This window comes from Desmodus rotundus, chromosome 6, assembly GCF_022682495.2.
Source record: "Desmodus rotundus isolate HL8 chromosome 6, HLdesRot8A.1, whole genome shotgun sequence".
Classification (NCBI taxonomy): Eukaryota; Metazoa; Chordata; class Mammalia; order Chiroptera; family Phyllostomidae; genus Desmodus; species Desmodus rotundus.
The window spans coordinates 96,780,666-96,804,843 of NC_071392.1; the positions used below are offsets into that span (position 1 = coordinate 96,780,666).

Consider the following 24,178-nt stretch of genomic DNA (forward strand, 5'->3'; position numbering starts at 1 on the left):
CACCCTGAATGATGTACATTTAAAGTGTTCCTGCTCATGTTAGCATTGGCTGGGTCTTGCTTTTATGTCCAGTCTGACAGTTTCTGCCTTTTAAATGGAGTGTGTAGTCCATTTATGTGTAATGTAACTATTGATTGTTTTGGATTTAATTCGGCCATTTTGTTATTTGTTTCCACTTGTCTTGTGTGTTTTTGTTCCTCTGTTAATTCTTTCCTGCCTTCTTTTTTTTTTTAAATATATTTATTGATTATGCTATTACAGTTGTCCCATTCCCCCCCACTCCACTCCATCCTGCCCACCCCCTCCCTCCCACATTCCCCCCTATAATTCATGTCCATGGGTCATACTTATAAGTTCTTTGGCTTCTACATTTCCTACACTATTCTTACCCTCCCCCTGTCTATTTTCTGCCTATCATCTATGCTACTTATTCTCTGTACCTTTCCCCCCACACTCCCCCTCCTGCTCCCCTATTGACAACACTCCATGTGATCTCCATCTCTATGGTTCTGTTCCTGTTCTAGTTGTTTGCCTAGTTTGCTCTTGTTTTTGTTTTAGGTATGGTCGTTAATAACTGTGAGTTTGCTGTCATTTTTACTGTTCCTATTTTTGATCTTCTTTTTCTTAGGTAACTCCCTTTAACATTTCATATAATAAGGGCTTGGTGATGATGAACTCCTTTAACTTGACCTTATCTGAGAAGCACTTTATCTTCCCTTCCATTCTAAATGATAGCTTTGCTGGATAGAGCAATCTTGGATGTAGGTCCTTGCATTTAATCTTGGGTAATGTAATTATGATGTGCCTTGGTGTGTTCCTCCTTGGGTCCAGCTTCTTTGGGACTCTCTGAGCTTCCTGGACTTCCTGGAAGTCTATTTCCTTTGCCAGATGAGGGAAGTTCTCCTTCATTATTTGTTCAAATAAGTTTTCAATGTTTTGTTCTTCCTCTTCTCCTTCTGGCACCCCTATAATTCGGATGTTGGAACGTTTCAAGATGTCCTGGAGGTTCCTAAGCCTCTCCTCATTTTTCCGAGTTCTTGTTTCTTCATTCTTTTCTGGTTGGATGTTTCTTTCTTCCTTCTGGTCCACACCATTGATTTGAGTCCCAGTTTCCTTTGCATCACTATTGGTTCCCTGTACGTTTTCCTTTGTTTCTCTTAGCATAGGCTTCATTTTTTCATCTGGTTTTCGAACAGATTCTACCAATTCTGTGAGCATCTTGATAACCAGTGTTTTGAACTGTGCATCTGATAGGTTGGCTATCTCTTCCTCGCTTAGTTGTATTTTTTCTGGAGCTTTGAAGTGTTCTGTCATTTGGGCCATTTTTTTTTTTTTTTTTGTCTCAGCGCGTCTGTTAGCCGACATTCAACACACTGCCAAAATGCACAGGAAGCAAAAGCAAGGAACCCTCCTTTTGAGTTTTGCCAGCCACAGGATCAATAAAAGGCCAGATATTTCTCAGGTTTTCCTCAGATAAGGGTTTGTCTGAAGCCCGAGGGTTGCTGATGGCCAGGCACTCGCTTGATGTAGCATCCCCAAACCCTGTAACGAGGGAATTACCGATCCCCGTTTCTCCAGAGGAGCACTCGGAGAGGTTAAGGGATGTGGCCAAACTCGAACAGCGGGGAGGTGGGGCGCACAGTGGGGGCTGGGCCCAGCATGAAACGTGACCGGTAGGTACTGGGGAGTGGAACCTCGAGGAGAACAGACGCCTGCCGGAGGGAACTACACTGGGTAAAGCATTCATTGCTGTGGCTCTTTTGCCTGGGACACCCCCACTCTGTGTGCCTATGCAGAGTACCTGGACTGCAAGCAAGAGCTACAGCATCACTGGTTTAAGAAGTCAAGAGAACAGGGACTGAGGTTGCCAAAGCAGCTGGCAAGGGAGGGTAGAAGCCTGGGGAGAGAGGAAGGAGGGAGCTGAGATAGGGAGAGCCCCCAGTCCGTGATTAAACCTGACCCTTTCCTGTGTGTGCACAGGGGAGATGGCGAGGTTCACGGAGAAAAGCAGCAGCCTGAAGGCCAAGGGGCTGCCTGGCGGCAGCTGCAGAGCAGGCAGAGTCCAAGCTGTGTGCTAGGACCCCGGCAATATGCTCCAGAGGAAAGTGACAGAATCCAGAGTGTCCACAACGTTTCATCAAGAAGATACTACAGACAACAACGGGAAAATGGGATCCACATTCAGGGTCAGTATCAGTCAGTAGAAACAAACCCAAGGAAGACCCAGCTGTGAGAATCGGCCAACTGGACAAGGACTTTGAAACAGCTACTGTAAATATGCACAAGCTCTGGAGTGAGAATAGGGCCACAACAAGTGGACAGACAGAAGTATCATCAAAGAAATGAAAACTACGAAAAAGAATCAAAACTTCTGGTAATAACACAGTAGCTGAGTCAGACTTACCCCTCCTGCAGATGACGACTATGGAATCCTGAAAAAATATTTTAAAAAAACCCAGTCCCCGGAGAGCAACCAAAGGACAGAAGGAGGAGGGGAGGCCATCTTTTAGAAGGCGAACTGCAGCAGGACAGACCTGCGAGGAAGCTGCAAGGAGGGCTGACCGCTCCCTGCACACGCATGGCAGCTCCCAGAGGACCCGGCGGGGCAGCAGCCCCGAGAACCCCGGTGGCGGAGAGGTGGCACGCCAGCTGTGGCGCCTCCAGTGCCCCCACTTCCTTCCTCTTTACAGGCCACCTGCAAAGTGGCTCCCGCACTGAGCAAGAGCGCCTCCAAACGCCTGCTGCCCCCGATTCTGGAAACCGTGTGGTGACAGGAAGCTCTGTCAAGTCCGCAAGGTGGGCACATATAGTTTCAAAACCCCACAAATTCAAAACATTAACAAATTCGAACTCGATGCCTGCAGAGTTTCTGGGTTCCCTGGGGAGCCGCAGTCCGCAGGAGGCACGGGCCAGTGCGGATGGCAGGGGGAGAGAACGTGAACTGTGCTGCCGGTGAACGTGTTCCCGACCACTGGGGGCCACAGAGCGCCCTGCTGCTGTGCTTGTGTGGGGGGCGAGCCTGCTGTCCCGGGCACAGGGGCCTCGCAGTCGTGATGGGGTGCTGGTGCCCCTGCGAGCAAAGCCTTTCATTTTCTGGGGTGACTGGTGTCCCTTCCAACTGCCACCCCGACCTCTTCCCTGTCAGTCACTTGTCCCTTGTCTGTCAAGCCCCCCCCTTGGAAGGCCGCTGCTGCCCCTCCCCGAAGAGCCTCCTCTCCCCTCTGGCCTCTCCTCGTGATGCATCAGCGAGAAGATGGATCTCGCTCACCTTGTGGAGACTGTTAAGGGTCTCTTCTGCTCCATCACTAACCAGATGCATTATGTATTGAGATCAGTTAGGAGGCAGAAAGTCCCAGAATCTGGTACTCCATTGTAAATTTTCCACTTCCAGGGCTCTGCAGGCCCTGGGGCGGTGCTGTGTGGGCGCTGGGCTTAGCAAGTGCTTGTTAGCTGCCTGCTGGGAGGAGCGATTGCTCTCCAGGCTCCTGCTTGTTAGTCTCCGTGATTTGTTAAAACCAAAAGAAAAATGAGAACAATAGCTATACCTTTTGCCTTTTTTAGGTATGTGCAACAAATTTTGGTGATATTTGTCATGCTGTTGGTCAAGAAGCCACTGAGAAATGTTTGGTGTGTGAAGTTTTGCCTATTGTAATTGCTGATGTACTAGTTAGGGCACTTTTAAAATCAGCTGTACGGTTTTGTGTCTGTGAGTCTGCTCCTTTGAAACAGCAGCTCCATTTTGCATTCATCTCTTTCAAGTTGCTTGACTTCTGAAGTGAATGTTTTTTCATGAGTGTGAGGCAGCTGGGATGTGCAGCAGAGCAGGAGCAACCCAGGCCTTCCTGGGGCCTCGCAGGTCGCCTCCCTGCTGGCCACTGTCCCACCCCGCCCCTTCTGTTCCTCCTCCCCTGTGCTTTGCAGAACACTGCTCTCCCACCCCACTCGTGGGCTTCAAAACCTGGGCATCAGGGCTTGGTTTCCAGGGTAACAACCAGACCTTTCTATGCCTTTCAGGTCCCCGCACCGGGAGCTCTCCTGCCTCACCTCCAGGCAGCTGCTTAGGCCTCACACCGCCCGGGCCTGGGGGCAGCTCCCCTTGGGCCACACATCTGAGTCCTGGGGAGGGCGGAAGGTGGTCAGGCCCAGGGTCTGCATTTTTGATACATTCCCTGACAATTCTGAGACAGAGCAGGGTAGAGTGCCACTTTGTGAGCCAGCCACTGACCCTTCTGCTTGTTGCTGCCCCCCTTCCAGTGTTGTCCCTGCCTGGTGGGACCCTCCTCCCACTTCAGACCCAGCTCGGGAGTGCACGCGTCTCATTGGGCCCTTTCTGGTTTAGGACCCCCCTCCTCCGCCAGTGTGTCAGAGAAGACTCATCTCTGCCTACTCGGCTCCCCCACGACAGTGACAGCGTGGTCAGAGGACTCAGTGCCTCTCACCACACCCACTCGAGCTGGGCTGATGTAGGCCCTGCACCCCATCCCGTTCCCCTTTTCCCAGGGCCCACTGGGCCCTGGAGCCTGGAGAGCGAGGCTCAGTATGGGCTGGCTGCTTCGCGGGGCAGGTTCTGCTACCTGAGTGGTTGGAGCCCAACCTCCGAAAGTGTCATCTTTGAAGTGATTTTTAAATTTACGTTCGGAAGCTCATTTTACTTTATTTGAAGTATGAGCCATGTCCACATAGTCCTATCCCCAAGATAATTTTCCGCGGGCTGCTGCTCCGGTGGGTGTGAGTGTGGCCTTGTGCTGCGAGTGCCCGCATGAAGGCCAGCAGTGACCAGCTCACTCTCCTTTCCTGGCGCTGGCGCACCTGTGCTCGCCCATTCCCGTTTGCAGGGCTTCTCGGCTGGTTATGCCACGTTAGAATATGTAAAACACTACAATAGTATGTAAAACTACATAGTACTTACATAATATGTAAAACACCACAGAATATGTAAAACACTACGAAATTCCACGCTCGAATTTTTAAAGGACACGTTTTGAAAGACCTTCACACAGATGTAAAATGAGGACGTATCGGCAGTTTCATTTAAGTCATTTATTGGTGGGCGGCCCAGTAAGATACAAGACCTGGTTTAACGGAGGCACCAAAGTCCTGCTTGGGGTCAGGCCAGCGAGTCCGGCGGTGACTCTGCCGGCGGTTCAGAGCTAGTCACCTGCGGGGTGGTGATGTTTGCATTCCTGTGCACAGGAATTACCTGTGTTCCTGGCAGTTTTTAACAGTTCACCTCCTATCGCTGAAATCCCCTAAAGACCGTGGTCCCTGAGTGGACGAGCTCGGTGGGGTAGCCGCTCGATTTTGAAGTTGTTCCCAGTACTTCTCTGTGATCACATAACGAGTACCAGTCGTTCTGCCTTTTGGGGGTTATTTTCCCTGCTGCCTTATTAAATGTAACTGGGTCGTTTACTGGAATTATGAAGTGAAGGAAAAATTACTTTATTACACGTGTCACAATGTCTATTGGCTTCAAATGATTCCTCTTAGGCTATTATATGCTTCCCTTTTTTGCCATTAATTGATGGCTGTGCCTTCACTGCATCACTAAGACAGGTTCTGCCCTTCCCCAGGGTGCCCAGGTCTGAGCAGCAGTCCTTTTTGCTCTTCTAGAGCCCCAAGTTTTCTGAGCTTTGCTCGGATGAGGTGCGGGGGTGTGGAAGGCCTGTGCGGGGTGCTTCCTGGCAGTGTCCCACAACACGCCCCCGAGGTCCGCAGAGCCCAGCTGTCCCCTCTCATTGTCTGGCTGGTCAGCGACTCCTGCTGATGGGCGAGCACGGGCCTCGTCTTGGTGTCTGCACTTGTGACCGTGTTTTGTCTTTTTCGTCACTGATGGCCACCTTCAGCTCTTGTGAGGGTTAGGGCACTAAACCCCCAGCATCTCCGAAGCTCTGGCGATTCTAAGTGGCGCCCACCGTGACGTTATTGGGAGCGAATCTCGTGGGAATGAGAAGGAAGAGCCCGGAACGGGGGCTTGTCACCTTTTCTGCTCTGACCTTCAGTATGCTGCAGTGATGAAGACGGTCTGTTCAGACGCTTCATAAAGTCTGGGGTTGTTTGGTGTGGAATTAATATTCTGGAAGACTAAGAACCGCAGGATAGTGCTAAATTTCTCCTTATTTTCTGTTAAAAAATAGTTTACTTGGGATTTAGGGAATGCCTTAGAAGGCAGTAAATCTGCTTAGACATACTTTGGGGGGTTAGTGAACTGCCTGGTGATCCGCCCCGTTCAGCGTGGGGTCAGCCCTGGCCAAGGCCACGTTTAAGTGCTGTTCTCGCTGGTCTCAGGTGCGCCGGGCTGCCATCTAGTCCCTGGGCCCCTTCATTTCTACCTTTGCCCCCAAGGCTGGCCCCCGTGTTCGCGAGGACAGCGACCTGAGCAGCGCCCGGCCGCCAGCTCTGAGTGCAGAGCCCGGTGCCTCCTGCGGGTCGGCTGGTGCAGGCAGCTGGGCCACGTGGCCTCTGCCTGGTGAGCTGCGCCCGGATGATCACCGGGGTCCTGCCTCACCTCCAGCGTCCACCCAAAATTCTAGCAATTATCTTGTCTGGAACTTCAGTGACAGTGACCTTCTGGGCAAGATGGAATATTAGAGCTTTAATTATGTAAAGAAGCAAAAAGTAATTGCAATAATGATTTTGAAACATGACTACTGGGTTATAAATAATGAAGCTACTGTGTCTCCTAAATTTAGATAAAATATTCATTAAGAGTAGTGATTAAATAGCCTATAAAGAAAAATTTCTCTTACTTTTTGATTAATGAAGGTCTTTGGATAATGTACATAGGGAAAATGTGAAGTCTCCCAGAAGTACTTTAGTGCCCTAGGGTATCACGAGCGCCTAATGGTGACATTCCCGGGCCACCATCAGTAGACCATACACTGTTATTCTAGTAAATTCTATGATTGACCTTGGATTTTTTAAATATCTTGTCTCTGAGGATGTTGGGTGCATAGCAACCAGACCATTTGAGGTAGTTCACAGGTGTCTCTCCAGGGGTAATAATTATACTGGAGCATGAGGGTAGGTAGTTCACACCCCAGCATCCATCCTCCAGGAGATTGGTGCGTCCCTCCGTCCTTCCACCCGCCCCACCCAGGCTCACGGAGCCCTCAAGGCAGGGCACCGCATGCCTCGGCCACACCTTCCCCAGTGGTTCACAGCCAGCCAGCACTTGCCCGATTCAGCCCTTTTGTTTTCTCAGGCCTGCCCCCTGGTGGAGGCCCTAAGGGCAGGAAGCACAGGAAGTCTTGCTACTTGTGCCAGGAGCCGGCCGTTCACCACCTGCGTGCAGTGGGGGGCTTGGCTGAACTCCCATGTGGCACTTTCAGCGTACATGGTACGCCCCATGGGGCAGAGAGGGCTAGGTGGACCGCTCATCTTCTTGCAAGAGTCTGTGATCTTCTGGGAGACACAGTACGTCAGGTGGTCAGTTCAGGAGGAGGATGGAGCTCGCGGGCAGGTGGGTCCCGTGCTTTCGCAATGTACTTCCAGTCCACTACACGGTACTAATGTTTGCCTCCCTTGATGGAACCCAGCTGCACACAGCCGGGGCAGGCAGAGCCAGACCCACCCGTGGGAGGCAGTTTCCTGCGTGTCCGGTGCTCCTGTGATGGCCGAATGGAAAGCCCAGCGGAGGACCTGGGCTTGGCGGGAGCCGAGGTGACCAGGCTTCCCCCAGAGGCCAGTGCCTCCCCATCCACAGCCACCCTGGACCCGACTCCCGGCCCGCCCAGGGAGTCCTGAGGATACATCGTCCAGTAATTTCCTTTATTGGTGAAGTCCTCTCCCTGACATAAGCCAGGACCTGGAGCTGCTTCTGAGTGAGGCTGGGCCCCAGGGAGAGGGCCACCTCACACTCGAGACGGCGCACGGCAGCTGGAGGGCCAGGAGCAGGATCCAGGGAGCCCTTGATGGTTTGCAGGAGCACGTACGGTGAACGATCTGGGTGTTCACGGTAAGTGTTGCTGGCTGATGAAAGGGCAGACGGTGTTTCTGGGGCTGGTGGCGTGGGCCCGTGTCTTGCTGCATCTGTGCGTGGACTTACCATTGGTGACTCTATACACATGTTTCCCTACAGATGGCTGCAGGGGACCGGCCTCCTTGCCCGCAGCCATACAGGTCTATTCTAACTCAGAAGCAGAGGTTCCTGGGCGTGGCCGCAGCAGTGGCAATTTCAGGAGCTCCGTGGCCGCTGCTCCACCCTTGGCCGCACGCCTTTCTTGTTGTGAACAGCTAAGGAGGCTGCTCCCTTTGGAGCCTGCTAACCCAGCCCTTAGCTAAACTTCTGGGTGTTGTCCTTGCGCAGCAAGGAAAAGCGCCCCTTCTCCTTTGGGCTACTTTTCATCTTGTGACCAGTGCTCCCCTGAGCGTTGGGCCAGGTGCCACCTGCGGATGTGCAGCCGTCGCCGCGCCTCTGCCCTCTGGAAACAGTGCTGCGTTTGTGTTCTTCAGGGGTGGGGAGCCTGGGAACGGCAACACCGTGCTGTTGCCGGGCAAGGATCTGTGGTGCTTTCAGGAAAGGAAATGTGAAAATCCAGTTAGCCCTGTGATTATTGTCTTTAAATTGATACAGGAAATTAAGTCAGGGTTTGCCGAAGGAATGAGCACCTGTTACATATCACTTCTAATAGCCGTGGACAAAGGCCTGCTTTTGGAAATGTATTTCTAGAGCTGCGTTAATCTCCATGCCGGGACCTGGGCTGGGGGCTGGGGCAGCGGTGACCTACGTGCGAGGCCCTCGTGGTCAGGTGGAGGAGAGGGGACTGTGTAAGCAAGCCCCCGGCACGGGTGAGACAGGCTGGGACAGGCGTGGGCATGGCGCGCTGTGGAAGCTCAGGGCAGGTAGCCAGTCGTTCTGGGGACTGGGGACATGCCTGGGACAAGACCTTGCCGAGCAGGGGACATTTTACATGGGCTTTGAAGGACGGCTGGGCATCTACCACGTGGAGAAGCTGAGGGTTGCGTCTCAGAGGTTCTTTCAGGTCCCTGATGTCGTGTAGAGTCCGGTGTGTACATGTACGCTTAAATTTTTTGCAAGGGAGGACCCACAGCTTTCACTAGTATTCAGAGGGGCCTGTGCCCCCCAAGATTCAGAAATAGGTGATACCTTAGGCACTTGTGAACGAAGATGTCACTCAGGCCACTGGGAAGGGCCCTGTGGGCTGTGCTGAGGAGGTGGGTCCTCGCTCTGGGCCCAGTGGGGAGCCAGCTGCAAGCTCTGAGCATTCTAATGAGTCTTGGGGTCTGCTGGATTGAAGCAACAGAAAACGATGCAGGCAGTGCGGTGTGTGCATTTGGGGGTTTGGGACATGGAAACAGCTGTCTGTTGTCACAGAAGGGTCTGTGGGATGTGTCATCTTGGCTGTCAGGAGGGGCTCCAGCAGTCACGCTCTGGGCAGGAAGCATGAGCAGTCCTGGGCAGGACTGTCACTCGTCTGCGTGTGTGGCGGAGAAGGCAGCGCCCTGCGTGGTCGGCGGGGGAGCAGTACCCCCGCCCCCGCCCCATGTCGGCTCTGTCCTGGACACCAGCATTCAGTGGCACTGTGCTGTCTTCCTGTGGACGATGGAGGCGTTGAGCTCTGGTTGCCCAGCTGAGGCATTTGGGGTTCAGGGTGATGCTGTGGGCGTGGCTGGCGTTTGGTTGGAATCAAGTTCGTGACCGTAAACCTCACAGCTTCCTGAGCGCCCGTGCTGGGACCCAGAGTATGACTGTAGGGACGGACATGGGGAAGGCGGGCCAGTGTCTGGTTGTGAGGGTTCCTCAGAAGTGAATCCCTACAAACCATATAAAGCCATTCAAAATCTCGAAACTTCTCTCCCTGCAGCTCAAGTTCAGGTGTTAACAGTTGCAGTGAGCACTGCCACGCCTCGGGACTGTGTGAGTGAGCCAGAGCTCCAGCCGGCAGCCGTCTGCATGGAGGGCCCCGTGCAGGCCCTGGCCTTGCGTCCACCCATCCACCAGCTCGGCAGCCTCGCCCCCACCTAGTGAGCTCTCCAGGGCCAGGGGTCCCACGGCACAGTGAGTCCCTCCCTCTCCCTCAGCCACCACGGATGGGACCGAAATCACAAAGCCGCTTCTCTCTTACTAATATATCCTGGCAGAGATGATAAATGGCGAATTTGATTTTATTCTTAAGGTCATGTTTTGGATAACTAGACAACCAATCAATTAGGTGATTGATAACCCTGACTCTCCTCCACAAAAACAAGGTGGGGAGACCAAAAAGGACCTTTCCTCTTCTCCAAAGATGACGTGAGCTGCTTCTGGGCGGGGCGGGGAGTGGAGCTAAGCAGATAAATGCTCTGTTTCCCTGCTAACCGATGCTTAGATCTTTGGGCCACAGTGGGAGGTGAGTTCGTGCAGCCCCTCCAGTTGGAAGCTGACAGAGGCCTTCGACAGAGTTTGCTCAAGGCCTGCAGCCTCAGCCTCGAGGTGCTCTTCCAGCCCAGGGTGGCTGGGGCCTCTCTGGAAGGGCCAAGAGAACAGGGTTCGCATCCTGGGCGAGTGGGACCCTGTGGCTTGTTGCTTAGTTCGACTCTTTCCAGAAGCTTTCTAGGTGGCTTGTGGTGGCAGGCTCCGATGCTGCCCTAGTTTCTACTAAACTCACACTTGGACCACCTTGAGCTGGGGTCCTTCCCAGGTTGGAATGAGACTAAAGAACAAAAATTAGGGAGGAGTCCGTGATCAAAGCCACGGGCATGGCGGCACCTTCTCTTTCTCACGTGCCTTGGTGGGCACTCTCTTCCCGCCCGTGGTCTCCAGGGGCCAGAATGCCAGAGTTTTTCCGTTCTCACTGTTTATAACTGGATTTTAGCAGCTCAACTAACTTGTCACCTCTCCTCCCCCCTAGGCCCTCTCCAATGAAGCAAAACAAGAGACAAATTTAAATAGCCTGAATATAAATGTTTAAGAGTTTGTTAGAGTTACCTTTCAGACGAGATTGGGTGCATTCAGGGTGGTATGGCCGTAGACTTACCTTTCATTAGTAAGAAATGAAGTGATACTCGATTTTGCTGGTTTGTTTCAAAAAATAGGCAAGAAAACTCATGTTGTTCTCCTTGTTAAAATCTGGTGTGTCAGGGAGAAGGGTGTGGCTGCATTCCCCCAGGGGGACTTCCCTACCTTCATTGGAGTGGAAAAAAAGAACTGATTCGTCCCAGTTGGCCCTTTTGAGGGGTGGGTCTGAAGGGCTCGTGCCCTCCAGCCCTGGTCTGTGGTGTGGGAAGTCTGGGTCTTGAATTTGCAGCTTGATTCTTAGGTTCCAGTGGGACCTTCCCGTTGCAAAAGAAGGAAAAGGCAGCACAAAACTCAAAAAGCTTCAACAGTGAGGGCAGTAGTTCTCTCCACTGGAGAGGAGCCGAGGGGGGGGCTGGCCCCTTCAACTCCTCCATGTCGCCCCCATTCCTCACGTCCACCGTGCCACCTTGGCTCACCAGCTGAGTCCTAGGTGCCCAGCGGGAGGAGGGGCCTCTCACCCCTGGCGTGTCTCTGACTGCCAGGCGGTTTTCTGGGGCGGAGGCTGCCCGACCAGGGACCAGTTACCGACACCTGCGCTGCTGGGCTCCTGTGGTGGGCACTCTCCACAGTTCCTGACAGAGCCTTGGGAGCAACGTGAGTTCCTGAAATGAGAAAAATGACTTATTATTTATTAACCTGTGTGAGTTTACTAAGTTGGAGAAATTGAGGCCTTAGGTTATCACACCAAGATGTTTGTTTTATCACGCCCTCTATCCAAGTAAGCAGTGTGTCCTGGTGGGGCCCCGGGGACCAAGGGTTCTGGGGGCAGGCCTCCGGGCCAGCGAAGCCGCTATTGGCGTGTTAGTCCACTCTCTCGGACCACGTACTGAGCTGCTTTGTCAGAGCGCATGAAGCTGGCAGATTGGGTGACGTCTCACGTGCAGGGGGCGGGGACCTGAGTCCTGCTGGAGGCAGGAGGTCCGGGCCACCTCGGTCAGTTTACTCAGTGGTCAGAGAGCAGCGTGTCACCATTGGACGTTCTTGCACGTTCTGACGGTTAACCTGGTGCACGGGCCCACTGGCTGGCATCACAAGTGTCTGCACCGCTGAGAATCCAGAGCGGGTGTCCGGGCCCACGCCCCCCTGCCAGGCATGCCTTCCCACTCTGGGGAAGTGGGGCATCCGGGCCTCTCCGCCTCCTCTCAGGCCCAGCACGGTCGCAGTCCCCAGACCCCAGGCCGAGCTGGATACGTTTGCTCTCCCGTTTCTCGCAAACTTCTTCTGCCTTCGGAGTGGCTCACGCCTAAATGTGTGGCTGCTCCTTAAGGGCTGAGGCTGACCACACTGGGCACTCGGGGGCTGGAAGAGTGGTCAGCACAGGCTCGGCTTGTTGGGGCTTGCCAGCGCTAGCCCGCCTTTGGTGAGGGCCTCGAGCAGTTCTGAAACAAAGCGGATGAGGTCTGTTTGCCTCGGCACTTACAGGGCCTGTCTGTACAACGTCGTATGTGACTGTGCACATGTGTGTTCTAGTACCTGGAGGGAAGCCCTGGTCTTGGTTCGCAGGAGTCGCTTCTGGCATTGAAAGAGGGTCTCCAAAGGGGGAGCAGTAGGCCAGCTTCCTCTGGGGTGACTGGTTGGTAACACGCCCTGCCCCCCCAGAGTGTAGCCTGAGCCCCAGGCGGAAGCAGTGGCTGTCTGGGCACCGAGCAGAGGCCTGACCCCATCCCCCTTGAGGAGAATAAATCTAAGGTCCAGGTTCGTTCCTTGAAAAGAAAAGCAAGTCAAAACTTCACATTTCTCCGGGAGTTAAATTTAAGAATGGCCAGTGGAAGCAAATATTTTTCTTCCATCAATATTCATGACATATCGTAGCTCACAATCTATGGTGCTAATATTTCCTCTGACTTAAACAAGTAGTAAACTCTGCAGTAGTGTTTAAAGCCTTTTGAATAATCTAGAATAGAGTTTTAATTAAAGCAAATCAAATCTAAGAAAAATTTGACAGCTACACAGTGATACTTAGGGCCTATTTATACTAGTCATTCAGCTTTTTTTTTTTCTTCTTTCATCTGAAGAGTTTTTGAGGGCTTCTTTTGGGAGCTGGGTTTGGCTTTGTTCTGTCTTGTGGACTGGCTTCTCGTGCCGTGTAAGTCCTCTTAGGTGCAGGAACCTGTGTACCCCGGCCCGCACGGAGGCACGGGCAAGCAGGCCGTCTCAGGACGGCCGCATCCCGTCAGGTGGGAAAGTCAGTGTCAGCCAGAGGCAGGCGCTCAGGCACTACGTGCTGGGGGAGCTCACGAGAAAAGATTGTTTTGGTTCTCAAGAGCCGTGTGCCCCGGATGAACCAGACGTGGACCTCTAGACTCTGCTCTGAGATGCCGGATAGTGGGTGCAGTCGGAGAAGACGAGTGTGGGCTTGCTCTGCCTTCAGTCCAAGCAGGAGACTCACGGAGCGGGAAGCTGGCCGGTCCGAAGCTTGCGGAAGGCCCCTTGGCCCTCTCACATTTCTGCCTTTCTGTTTTCACCTCCTGGTTCCAAACCCCTTGTTTTCCCTGTCTGCCCAGCAAGTGGGCCGGTGTCCCTTTCTCTCCTGTCTGCCAGGATATGGTACCTTGGCCCCTGCTGGATGAGTGCATGTCGGCGACTGACCTGGCTGGTGCCCAGGCGGTCGACACCCACAGAGCCGTGCACTGCACCCACAGCCTCCCAGGGGTGGCGCTCGCACTGGGCAGGCAGAATTGGCCCTGCCTGAAGGAGACGTATGCCACATGAGCTTCCCACGTGCAAGTGAGAGTCTCCTTCCGGAGGTGTATGCGAGCACAGGCCGTGTCTGATGAGCTAGAGGCGGGGAGCCGGAGCGGGGCTCTCGGCCAGCATTCACGTGGCTGCAATTGACGTGTTTACTGGTCTCTGAGAAAATGAAGTTTGGAGTAGCTAACACCTGGCAGCATCAGTTTTGCTCCAGAAACACCACTCACGCCCTTGATGACATCAACTGTGCTTGCTTTCTGTGGCTCGTGTGTCTGCTGGGCGCCCCAGTGGAAGGTACATCGGACCCTGGCCTTCTTCATCCACAAGCTGGCTATGATGCTCAGGGACCAGTTAGCAGCTGCTGACCTGGTCCACATCTTCCGTGGGTTTTTAAAAGACCTGGACGAAGTACGAATGGGAGTTCTTAAACACCTCTCTGATTTCCAGAAGGTAGAAAGAAGGGTTAAAACAAAAACAAACCTTCCCTCTTCAAAACAGTTTTTCAAAACCCTGGCTATATAGAGTGTCAGTGAAAACAAAAAATGCAGGTGTCTGGTTTTTTTCATTTGAAACATACCATCCAGAATCTCAAAGTGGGTGTTGTTTTGATGGTGGGTGAATGTTTTTATACCTTTCCTCCTAATCCCCTGCCCCTTAGAGGTCTAATTCTGTGGGGGGTGGTGGGCAGGTAGCCCAGCACGCTCCCTGAGTCAGGAGAAGCCAGGCCTGGGGGTGGTGGGGCGGGGGTGTGCAGCCTGCCCAGCTTTGAGCCTGGCAGAGAACAGCCTCCCTGCCGCATACAGGGCTCTTTCTGTAAGATGCTGCCGCTTCCCTGGTTGCCTGTTTTTTTTCCTCTCCTCCTAAAGGAGTGATGAGTGCAAGAATAATAGTTTACAAATGACCCAGAGAAACTAATCACTTGCTTCCACCAGCTGAACTGCCCTGGAAGGATTCTGCCCGGCTTTGTGCAGGCCGACTCCCAGGAAGCAGCTGGGGCCCTGGCCTATGGACACACAGACTAGAGTCCACCAGGCAGGGGGAGAGCTAGGGGCCCTGAGGCCACACAGCACAGGCAGGAGCCCAGGAGGAGACTGGAAGCACAGCCACTCTGGGTCAGAAAGGTGGTGGGGGGCTGCCCAGCAACAAATGTACAGTTTGAAGTATAATAAAACAGTGCATGTGGGGTCACGTGAAGGGCTTACAGATTTTTATTTATGTGTACATTAAAAAAAATAGTTGCTTCATGAAGACAAAAGGGGAGAGTATCTTTATCAGCTTCAAGAATTTGTAGTAACCCATAACAGCAGGAATTGGAGGTTTCTATATGAACTAGCAGAGTAAGTAAAACGTGTGGGGCTCTGAGAAGGCAAATTAGATGGTATAATTCTTCATTTTGCTACCTTTTAATTGATTTCTAACCAGCAGTAATAGTGCTCCTTTGGATAAAGAGATTATGTTTTTATTAAGGGGCGAACCAGGCTCCAAAGCTCTGAGTCACAGATACCTCTGTCTCCGGGCAGACATTCATTTTCCGATGGAGACAGGGCCCGAGTCACTTTGGAATTAGAGTGTTCTGCTCTTCTATAAAGCAATTTATTCGAACCAAATAAGAGATGAATCACCCACTCTTCAATATTTTCCTATTAATCGGAGCAGTGTTCTGCCCGAGCTTTCCTGAACATTCTGAGCGTAGCCCTCTCTGCAGGGCGCGGCGTGGTTCAGGCACTTCAGCCTCTAAAGGAAATTATGCTACAGTGAGAGATGTTATGAAAAGGTCTAACCCAGATGAGACGATTATTAAATAAAACTGTCCCCCAAGGTGGTTCAGACCTGTATATCACTGTGTGTGGGGGGGTTATTTAATTCCATCTGTGCCGGCAGAAGGAACTGGTAAAGGTTTGAGTGACTCTAATGGAGCGAAAGCACCGCTTTACATAATTCCCCTTCCCGAGCTGCACAATGTGATTTCCGCAGTATCGACTGGATCTGTTTGTGGTGGCTGCTGTTTGGGTTTTAGTTTTCACCTTGTCAAGATTTATTTCGGTATCTTTAGTTTTCATTTTTCTTCCTCAACTAGAAATCTCTCAAATAACTGTCTCCCCTGTAGAAATCCATCAAGCTTTTGCAGCTATTCAGGATGTGATTTGGCCTATGCCGGGGGCAAACGGAAAGATTTTCTCTTTGCTGTGATCTTTGATCATTATGCTTAATTTGAGCGATTGAGGTTTTAGTCATTATGCCTTGTTCCCAGGGAATGCTGAGGACAGAGAAAAAACAGGCCCGTTTTTTTTTATGAAAGCATTGCGCCCTCTGGCGGCAGTGTGCGGGAGCTCGACCAGGTCCACGCATGGCTGGGCTGACCTGCTTCCCAGGGATGGGGATAGGGATGGGTATGGGGACCGGGACAGGGGTGGGGATGGGTGTGGGGGTCCTAGATGGGGACGAAGCCTGGGGTGGGAACGCGGGTAGGGATGAGGATTGGGACTAGCTCATGTGCTTCCTGGAGATGGGGAAGGAGTCAGGGAACCCGGGTCCGGCTGACCCGCTTCCCCTGGGCTGGGGACCTGGATCAGGGACCGGATTGGTTTGGGGACCGAGCTGAGGTCTGGCGCTCAACTTGGCAAGCATCGCCCGACAGCGTTATCTACGAGTTCTGGCTATCTCCCATCTCTGCCTTAGTTATTGAAGCCAAAACCACTGATATGAATTCCCGTGCCCATGGTATTGGTATCATTTTTCTGAAAACAGTGCTTTTTTCTATGAAAGTATTCACCGTCACTCCTGGCTTCTGGTTCTAACTGCCTTCCCATCTCTCATTTCCTTTTGGTGCCAGTGTAGACATTATGCCATTGATTTTCATCCTCTTCTCCCCATGCCCGTGTGGAGCACAGTGAGCGCTCGGGTGTCAGGTTTTCCCCACCAGCCGCGGATGAATTCCCTCGGTAGAGGAACTGGCCGCAGCGGCCGGTTCTCCGCAAGCGGACCGGTTCTCCGCAAGCGGACCGGCCGCGTTTGACAAGCACCGCTCCAGCCGGGAGCCGGTAGCAGCCACAGAAAATTTAATTTGCAGCTTCGGGAACACTGTGGAGGCAGTGAAATCTCATTTGAGTGTTCCCTTGATCTGCTGAGCTTTGGGAACTTCAGCGTTCTGGTTATTTTTATGTTATCTGATTCTGAAAGTTTTATGTGCTTTCGAACTGATAACCTAAAATTGAAATAGTAAATCCCTATTCATAAATTTCTCAGCCTCTGTTTTACCATGTTTAATTTATTTCCTTTTTATTTGATTTGGTTGTGTGTGTGAGATGAAAAGATTTTTTTTTTTTTTTTTGCTTTTCTTTGCGTGGTCATTTCACTCAACTCTGCTTTTGGCCTTTCCCTGACCGGAAGCCTCCCTGGGTCCTCCTTGCCCTGTTCTGCAGTTTGGTTATTTTTATCTATAAGAGGAAGGGAGAATAAAGAGAAGGTAATAAGGTACTTTTTGCCCCCACAATTTTTTTCCTTTTTTTTTTTTTTTAAATTTCAGGCAGCTGATACTGGTTTTGGAACTCTATAACCCCAACGATGTTTACAGTGTTTCATGCATATGCCTTAAAGCTGTGTGCAGATAAAGTTGGGTGGATCTCCTTCAGACTTGTAAGGAATCGTGGCTTTCTGTGCTTGTGATTTTTGGAAATAGGAGTATTTATGCTTCTTCCATTTTTAACCCCCCCCTTTTTTTTTTCTGGGCTTCATATTTTTCACTTTACCTGTGAAACCAGCTTTTGCATTTTGGAATTAGGAACTGTATGATAGTTTTATCAGTATGTAAGATTACCTTTTTGTTAAGCCATGTGCTTCAGGGATGGAAATTGTGGGTAAATCATTGTATAAATGAAACCATTTAAATAGTGGCTTCGTGTTTCTTTTAAACACAGGCCAGGTTTACTCTACCACATGATTTTGTAGCAAAGCAGTTAGAAAAGCCGATCCTGTCTTATGTGGGCTTATACCAGCTGAAGAGTGAGGCAGGGTGGGGGTCTCATTTGAAAATAGTGATTTACTAGGGTACTCTGATGGTATTAAAATTATATTAAAATGACATGTTCTGAAAGGTAATGATTTTTTCAATATGCAGGGGGACATTTTCTCAAATTTAGAATCTTAAGATCAATAATGTGTTTTTCAGTGCCAGTCCCTTGTTAAATTTTACTTTAATGAGAGGTTTGATGAAATGAGAGGTGTGTTGCCATGTATTTAAACATCTTGTTTTCTCTGTGTTCTAATGATTACTGTGACATAGTTACTTTTACTCACGCTCATAAATTCATTTTCAAGGTGGAAGGGCGCATGAAGATGTCTCGTTTCCATGTAGAGTAGTATCCATAATTCAAACAGGTGGCAGCCTGTTCAATCCGTTCTGATTTTTTCCCGCAGGCTGTGGCAATCCCGCGGAAGTTCTGTTCCAACAGTGAAAGTGCTTTGGGGTTGAGTTGCGTCAATGAGCTCATCATAAGGTTCCAGCACTGTTCGAAGTGGGTTGGGAGGCAAGCATTCACTTTCATTTGCCAGGTGAGTGTGGCCTGGGGGGAACCTACTGTGTGTTGGTATCAGGTGCCCCAATGAAGAACCCAGGCAGGAACTTGGGGATCATGGGCCGAACTCCTTTGTCTCATGGGAGATTGGGTCCAGCCCAGTTAGGCGAAGCGACTTGAACAGGGTTTCCCAACCTGTACACGCATTTGCCCTTAGCTGTCAATTGAGCACCTACTGTGTGCCAGGCACACTAGATGCTGGAGGCAGAGGGTAAACAAGCCCGTCCACCCAGCACCTTCCGTCCGTGAGGGGAGGGCCAGGCCCAGAGCCCTCCCCTGTCACACCCAGTTCAGGGCTGTGTGCCTCACTCCCCGCCCCGCAGCCAGCTGCCTGGTGTGGGGGTGGTGAAGGACAGAGCGACAGGTTGGGCCAGAGACTTTTGCATCTCTTTCCAGTGGAGTTCACGCCAGCCTGTCCAGTGCCTCAGGTCACCCGTCCGTGTAGCACCTTGGAAGTGAGGGTGCGACTCACGTTTGGCTGGGGAGGCGGCCGTGACTTGACCGCCTCTGTGCACCTGGCATCTCGTTGCACGTCTCACCCTCGGTGACAAGGTCTACTGTGCACTGAGCATGTTCACCCCTTCACTCTTATACCTGTCTGTAGATGGGCAGTTGAAGCCCAGAGAGGTTAAGTAACTTCCTCAAGATCACACAGGAAGTGTAAAGCCATACTTTTTTCCCTGCTGAAGTGTTACTTTATGCACATTTTGAGCATATACAAAGGTAGAGGGAATAGCATTCTGAATCTCCGGAACCATCACCCAGCTTTGTCAGTAGTACAGGTAAGCCATGATCGGACTCCGCCTGACCCCAGGCCCCAAAGCCCCCTTTCTCTCCCTCCAAGCCAACCCCCACTGGAAGACTCACCAGGGCCCCCTGTTGGGCTGGAGGGGCATCACAGGAGTACTTTGAGAAGTGCCCAATTCACAACCCACAGGCCAATACCTCAGACTTCGGTGAAACAGTTGGTGCCCCAGATAATTTTGTGGACAAAGGGTAAATGAGATATTTTTACTTTTATTTTTAAATTCTTAATCTCAGATTTAGCAAATATATGATGAAACAAAAGGAAAAGATGCCAACCAGTTTCATTTAAGAACAATTAATTTTTCATGTGCTTTCACTAGAGAATCATTGAAGATTTAGAAAACGCACAGTAACCAACACAAGGAAAGCATTCTCAGCCTAGACCGCCTCCTATAGGTCCTGCCAACAATCGCTCAGTGCAGCTCTAGGGAGAGGTCAGTGCCTGGAGGTCACGAGGGCCAACTCCAAGCCACAGCCCCCAGTTTTGAGGCGTGGCGAGTGGCCAGGGCCAAGCAGCCTCCCAGCCCGGCCTCTCCCTCTGTAAAACAGGGGGGCAGGTGTGCGTGCCTGCCCCAGCTCGGCCACGAGGCTTCAGTGAGCTGATGGCTCTCAGTTACCAGGTACAGCACCGGGCGCCGGGGACATGGTGAGCACGTGTTAGGTTCAGCGGTCCCCCGGCAGGGGCGGCTGCAGGAGTGAGGCCTGTCGGTGCCCTGTGTCCGCCTCAGAGTCTCCCGCTGCTCCTGCTGGATGGTCATGAGACCCTGGTGTCGCCACCACTCTGGAGCAGGATCTGCTCACCTACAAGACTGGGCTGATTCTGGTCCCTGCGGCTGGCTGCAAGGGCTCCACACGAGGGTGCCTGTCAGGCTGTCCGTGTGCAGAGACACAGTGTGCGGGGGCGGGCTCCTCGCGGGAGCAGTGTGTGTGTGCCGTCCTGAGGCCGGGCATGGGTTGGGGCCAGGGGTTTGGCTGTCGGCTGGCAGGCGTGGCCTCTGCCCTCAGAGCCTGGGTCTGGTGAGGGACGGAGGGGAGGGCTCTTCACTCACCTGCGTGCACTCTGCTGCACCTGCACCTCCCCGTCGCACAGGTGAGAAAGCGGAGGCTCAGGACCAGAAAGCCAGGCTGCAGAGGCAATGAGTGGCAGCGTCGGGCTTTGACCCTGGACCCATCTGACCCGAAGCCTTTGCTTTCTCCCCCAGACACCACACCCCTTGTGAGCCGGTGCTGGGTAAGCACCTACAAGACGCTAGCTCTGGTTCCGACCAGATTTGAGGTTGAGAGTGTGCACCTCCGAGGCACAGGCCATCAGGGCAGCAGGCCCCAACTGACTTCCCCTGAGCCACAGAAGTCGGTGTGTCTTGCAGAACCGCGCTGATGGCTGCTGGAACATGCGGGTTCTTTGGCTCTGCCTCTCTTCCTGTCACAGGCAGTGGTGAGTGAGGACGGGATCCGCATGGACCAGTTTGCGGGGCGCCCCCCCACCAGCCTTCTTAGCCTGGCGTCAGGCCCCATGCTCACTGTGAGGCTGGTGCTGGCCCCGGCCCCGGCCCCGGCCCCGAGGCAGGCGCTGTCGGGGGAGGGGGTGTGGCCCCGTTTTCCGGACTAACACATTTCAACTTGCTCAGGCAACCAGGGGGCCCCCGCTGCAGGGATGTGGCAGAGTCTGTGACAGCGTACGTTTGATGCGTGATGCAAACTAACATGTCCGCTTTCATGGTATTTCATGCTATTCGGAAAAGGGCTGAGGAGATGGATGTGGTTTAACTTTTACAGTTATTAAACATGCTCAAATGTAGAATATTACACAATCTCCTAGAAATGAAGGGAACTTTGCAAATTTTGAGTTATGATGTACAGATTATAAAAGGTATCTAATTTCATCCTTAACAACTGCAAATGGTCTGGTTTTGTCATCAGTAAGAAGAAAGTCCGTAGTCCGGCCTGGCCAGTTATTTTCGACCTGAACAGAACTTAATGGAAGCTAGGGCCCTTTGGGCAGTTCACTCTGCTGGACGAAGAAAAGATGATATTAGAAGTTTCTAGTTATAATTTTTAAAATATGCCTGCCTGTTCTCAGGAGGACATTTTTGAAATTTTGGAGATACTCTTTGATTAAAGCAGTTTTATCCTTTGAAGGACTTGTGTGCGTGACGAGTCTTTGAAAAAGTGACTGGCTGTCCTATGGTGTGGGCGAAGCAGCCCTGGGGCCGGAGGCTATTCCTGGGCACCGTCCATGGCCCGCACAGCTCACACCCCATTTCCTCTTCCTGATATACTTTAGAAATGCCAGTCACCCTCATCTTGGAGTCGTTGAAGAGACCGTTTTAGTTTGGCAGTCAGACCGGGACCAAGATGTCTCCTCCTTTGCCACCCTGGAACCAAAGCGGCGGAATCTACTGTGCTGGAGAAACAGAACTGAGTGCTCGGTGATTGCTCACGGCCGGATCCTTCCATTCTCGGTGCACACGTCTTACCAGAATCAGACCTGCCAAGGGAGGAAAGGTTCTGACACTCCGACCCTATACTGGCAACGACCCCTTTCCCACCTGCACTCACAGGACTGCCCCTGGGATGGGCGCAGGTCTCAGGTGGCCAGGCCGCCTGCCCAGTCCAGAGCCTGGAAGGTCAGAGCCAGGTGGCTAACTGGGTGTGGGGTCCTCCAGAGCCTCAGGTTGCCCATGGGGAGCTCGCTTCTCCTGTTATAGACTCTGTTATTGAAAGCATCCCCCCCAAATAAAGTAGTTTATCAGAAGTCTTTCAGTCTTTAATAGGCCTGCACATTTGTCTCCCTTCTGCTTTCCTATAAAACACGGCTTATGGTATTGTATTTTATTTGTAACTGAAATACTGTACATAGTAAATAACTCTTGACAGGAAGAAATTAATGTAATGTTAGCCTCCTATCAGTGAACAGAACAAATACATCATTTGAATTTATGCTCCATCTTGAGTTGCTGCAAATATAGCCCAACTTGTTTACTTTTGAAAAGCACAGTAGTTAAAGAAATCTACTGAAGAACGATTTATGGTGGTCTTTCCAGGGTTGTGCGTTCGCTATAAACTCCGTGTGGAACTTTCCCTCATCCCTTCCCTTCCCACAGGCCTGTAGCAGTAAAGACACGGATCGGCCTTGGATAGAGGCATGAAGCAGAAAGACTTCATTCTCTTGTGATCGGAATGCTTGAAAACTCAGGAGGAAAACTGGCCGTTGGAACGCACAGATGTCGCCTTCCTACCTAATGCGTTAGAGTGGGAACCAAACAGGGCACCCCGGTTCTGCGGAGCCCGCAGACCTGTCCACAAACACCGGCGCTCTGGGCCATTGAGTAATGGTGCTCTGCAAAGTCACTCCACAGAACTTAGATTTCATGCTTTTATAAGTTAAACTAAGAAAGATGCTCTAGAATTTAAATAGGTTTTTCATTAGTAATTCAAGGTTCTATAAACGTTGGAGTAAATTCTGCACACATGTGTGCCTGTGTTCCTCCTGTTAATGCGTGTGTCTCCTCAAAGGTGGGAGTGAGGGAAGGAACGGGCCACCCCGTGGCACCAAGGGCCACCGCCAAGGGCATGTCAGCTGTATCCGTTCTTCCCTTGGACCTTTTTTTTTCTTTTTGCTTTAAATAAAATCCCTGGCGCTATCTATTGAATACCCTGCTGTCCAGGATGTTCTCCCCTCGCCCAGTCCTGAGGAGCTGCTGCTTTGAACAGAAGGGGAGGAGGCGAGCGTGCCAGAGAAAGCGAGGTGCACCAGGGTCACATCTGGACGACTTCGGCAAAGGGTGGGGTAGTAGGTGGGGGCTACATGTTAATAAAAAACACCTTAACACATTTTGTGCTTGGTTCTTGCCCACAGTGAGTGGGTGGAGGTGGTGCTTTGCTTCAGTAACAGGCGATTAAAATTACTGCCTAGCAGCTCACATTGCCGTGTTAAAGTCTGTTGGTCTCGCAGCAAGTAGAATCATTCAACTGGAATCTTGTATTCTGTGCAGAGCTTAATTTTCCGTCAAAGAAAAAAAGATTAGCTTCTGTTTGTGCTGTGATGTGTGTAGCTCGCGCACCAAGTCGGCCGTGCTTGGCGGCGGCCCAGACACTCTGGTGACTCATCCAGCCTTTAAAGTGTCAGTTTGCGCTTTAAAAGTTTTCTCTGGTAGGGATGCCTTTCCAGTGCAGAGGGTGTGTGTGTGAGAGAATGATGGTAATTTCTCTGCAAAAAAAAAAAGGCATTTAAAGCTCCCATTTTAATCTTTTTTTTTATCATTTTTTTTTTTGGTGACCCCTGAGCTTTCACTAAGATTGCTCTGGTTCTCCCTGCATCCTCTCCTGCTGTTCCCCCATCACTGAGCTCCATGCGTGCCAACCGTACGGACCCACGGGCTGAGTGTGTGGGATCCGGACAGCACACCGGGACTTCCTGTGTCCTTGACCTCGGGGCCTCCCCTCAGATGAATTAGTGGGAAAGCAAAGGTGGGCCTCTCCCAGGTTGAGCCCCCGTGCCAGGCACCTCAACGACGGACCTGTCCTTGCCATCCCCCCCATGGCCAGCACCCCTTCTTACGGGTACTTCTCCTCTGCGCCTTCCTCGCTGCCAGAATTCCCAAGCAGTTTCAAAACTGATGGGTTTTGCAAACTTCCATGAAGGTCTGTCTCCCACTTCTGGGGAGGCCAAGTGCCGGATTTGGTTTGGTTTGGTTTTTCTTACCAAAGCGGGCCCACATCTGCTGAAAGCAGTCATATCTGCGCTGTTGGTTTTCTCATTCATGCTGGAAAAACGATTTTTAAGCACTTTACAACCCTCTATATGCAGTGTGTGCAGTGGTGAACGAGTCAGAGCCTTGTTCACCCGTAATTCCTCCAGGTAGTTGGCGCTGAGTTATGCAAAGGTGGTGTTTTAGACAGACGTGGAGAAAAGGTCCCAGTTTCCTAACAGTGGCCGGAAGCTGCCTCGTGTTCCAGACTAAAGGAACATTAAGAGCAGCTTGGAAACTTGGAGCTGGAGTTGGGGGGTGGTGGGAGCTGGGGGTACGCGGCCTCTGGGCGATGCCTTTGTACTGATCTCAATAAAGCTTCTGACGGTTTCAGGGAG

At 51.7% G+C, this 24,178-nt stretch overlaps 1 pseudogene; it reads left to right on the forward strand.

Annotated features, from left to right (window-relative positions):
• Positions 1-24,169, forward strand: part of LOC112303878 (serine/threonine-protein phosphatase 4 regulatory subunit 1-like) — a 51,089-nt pseudogene extending 26,920 nt beyond the window's left edge.
• The last annotated feature ends 9 nt before the right edge of the window (positions 24,170-24,178 follow it).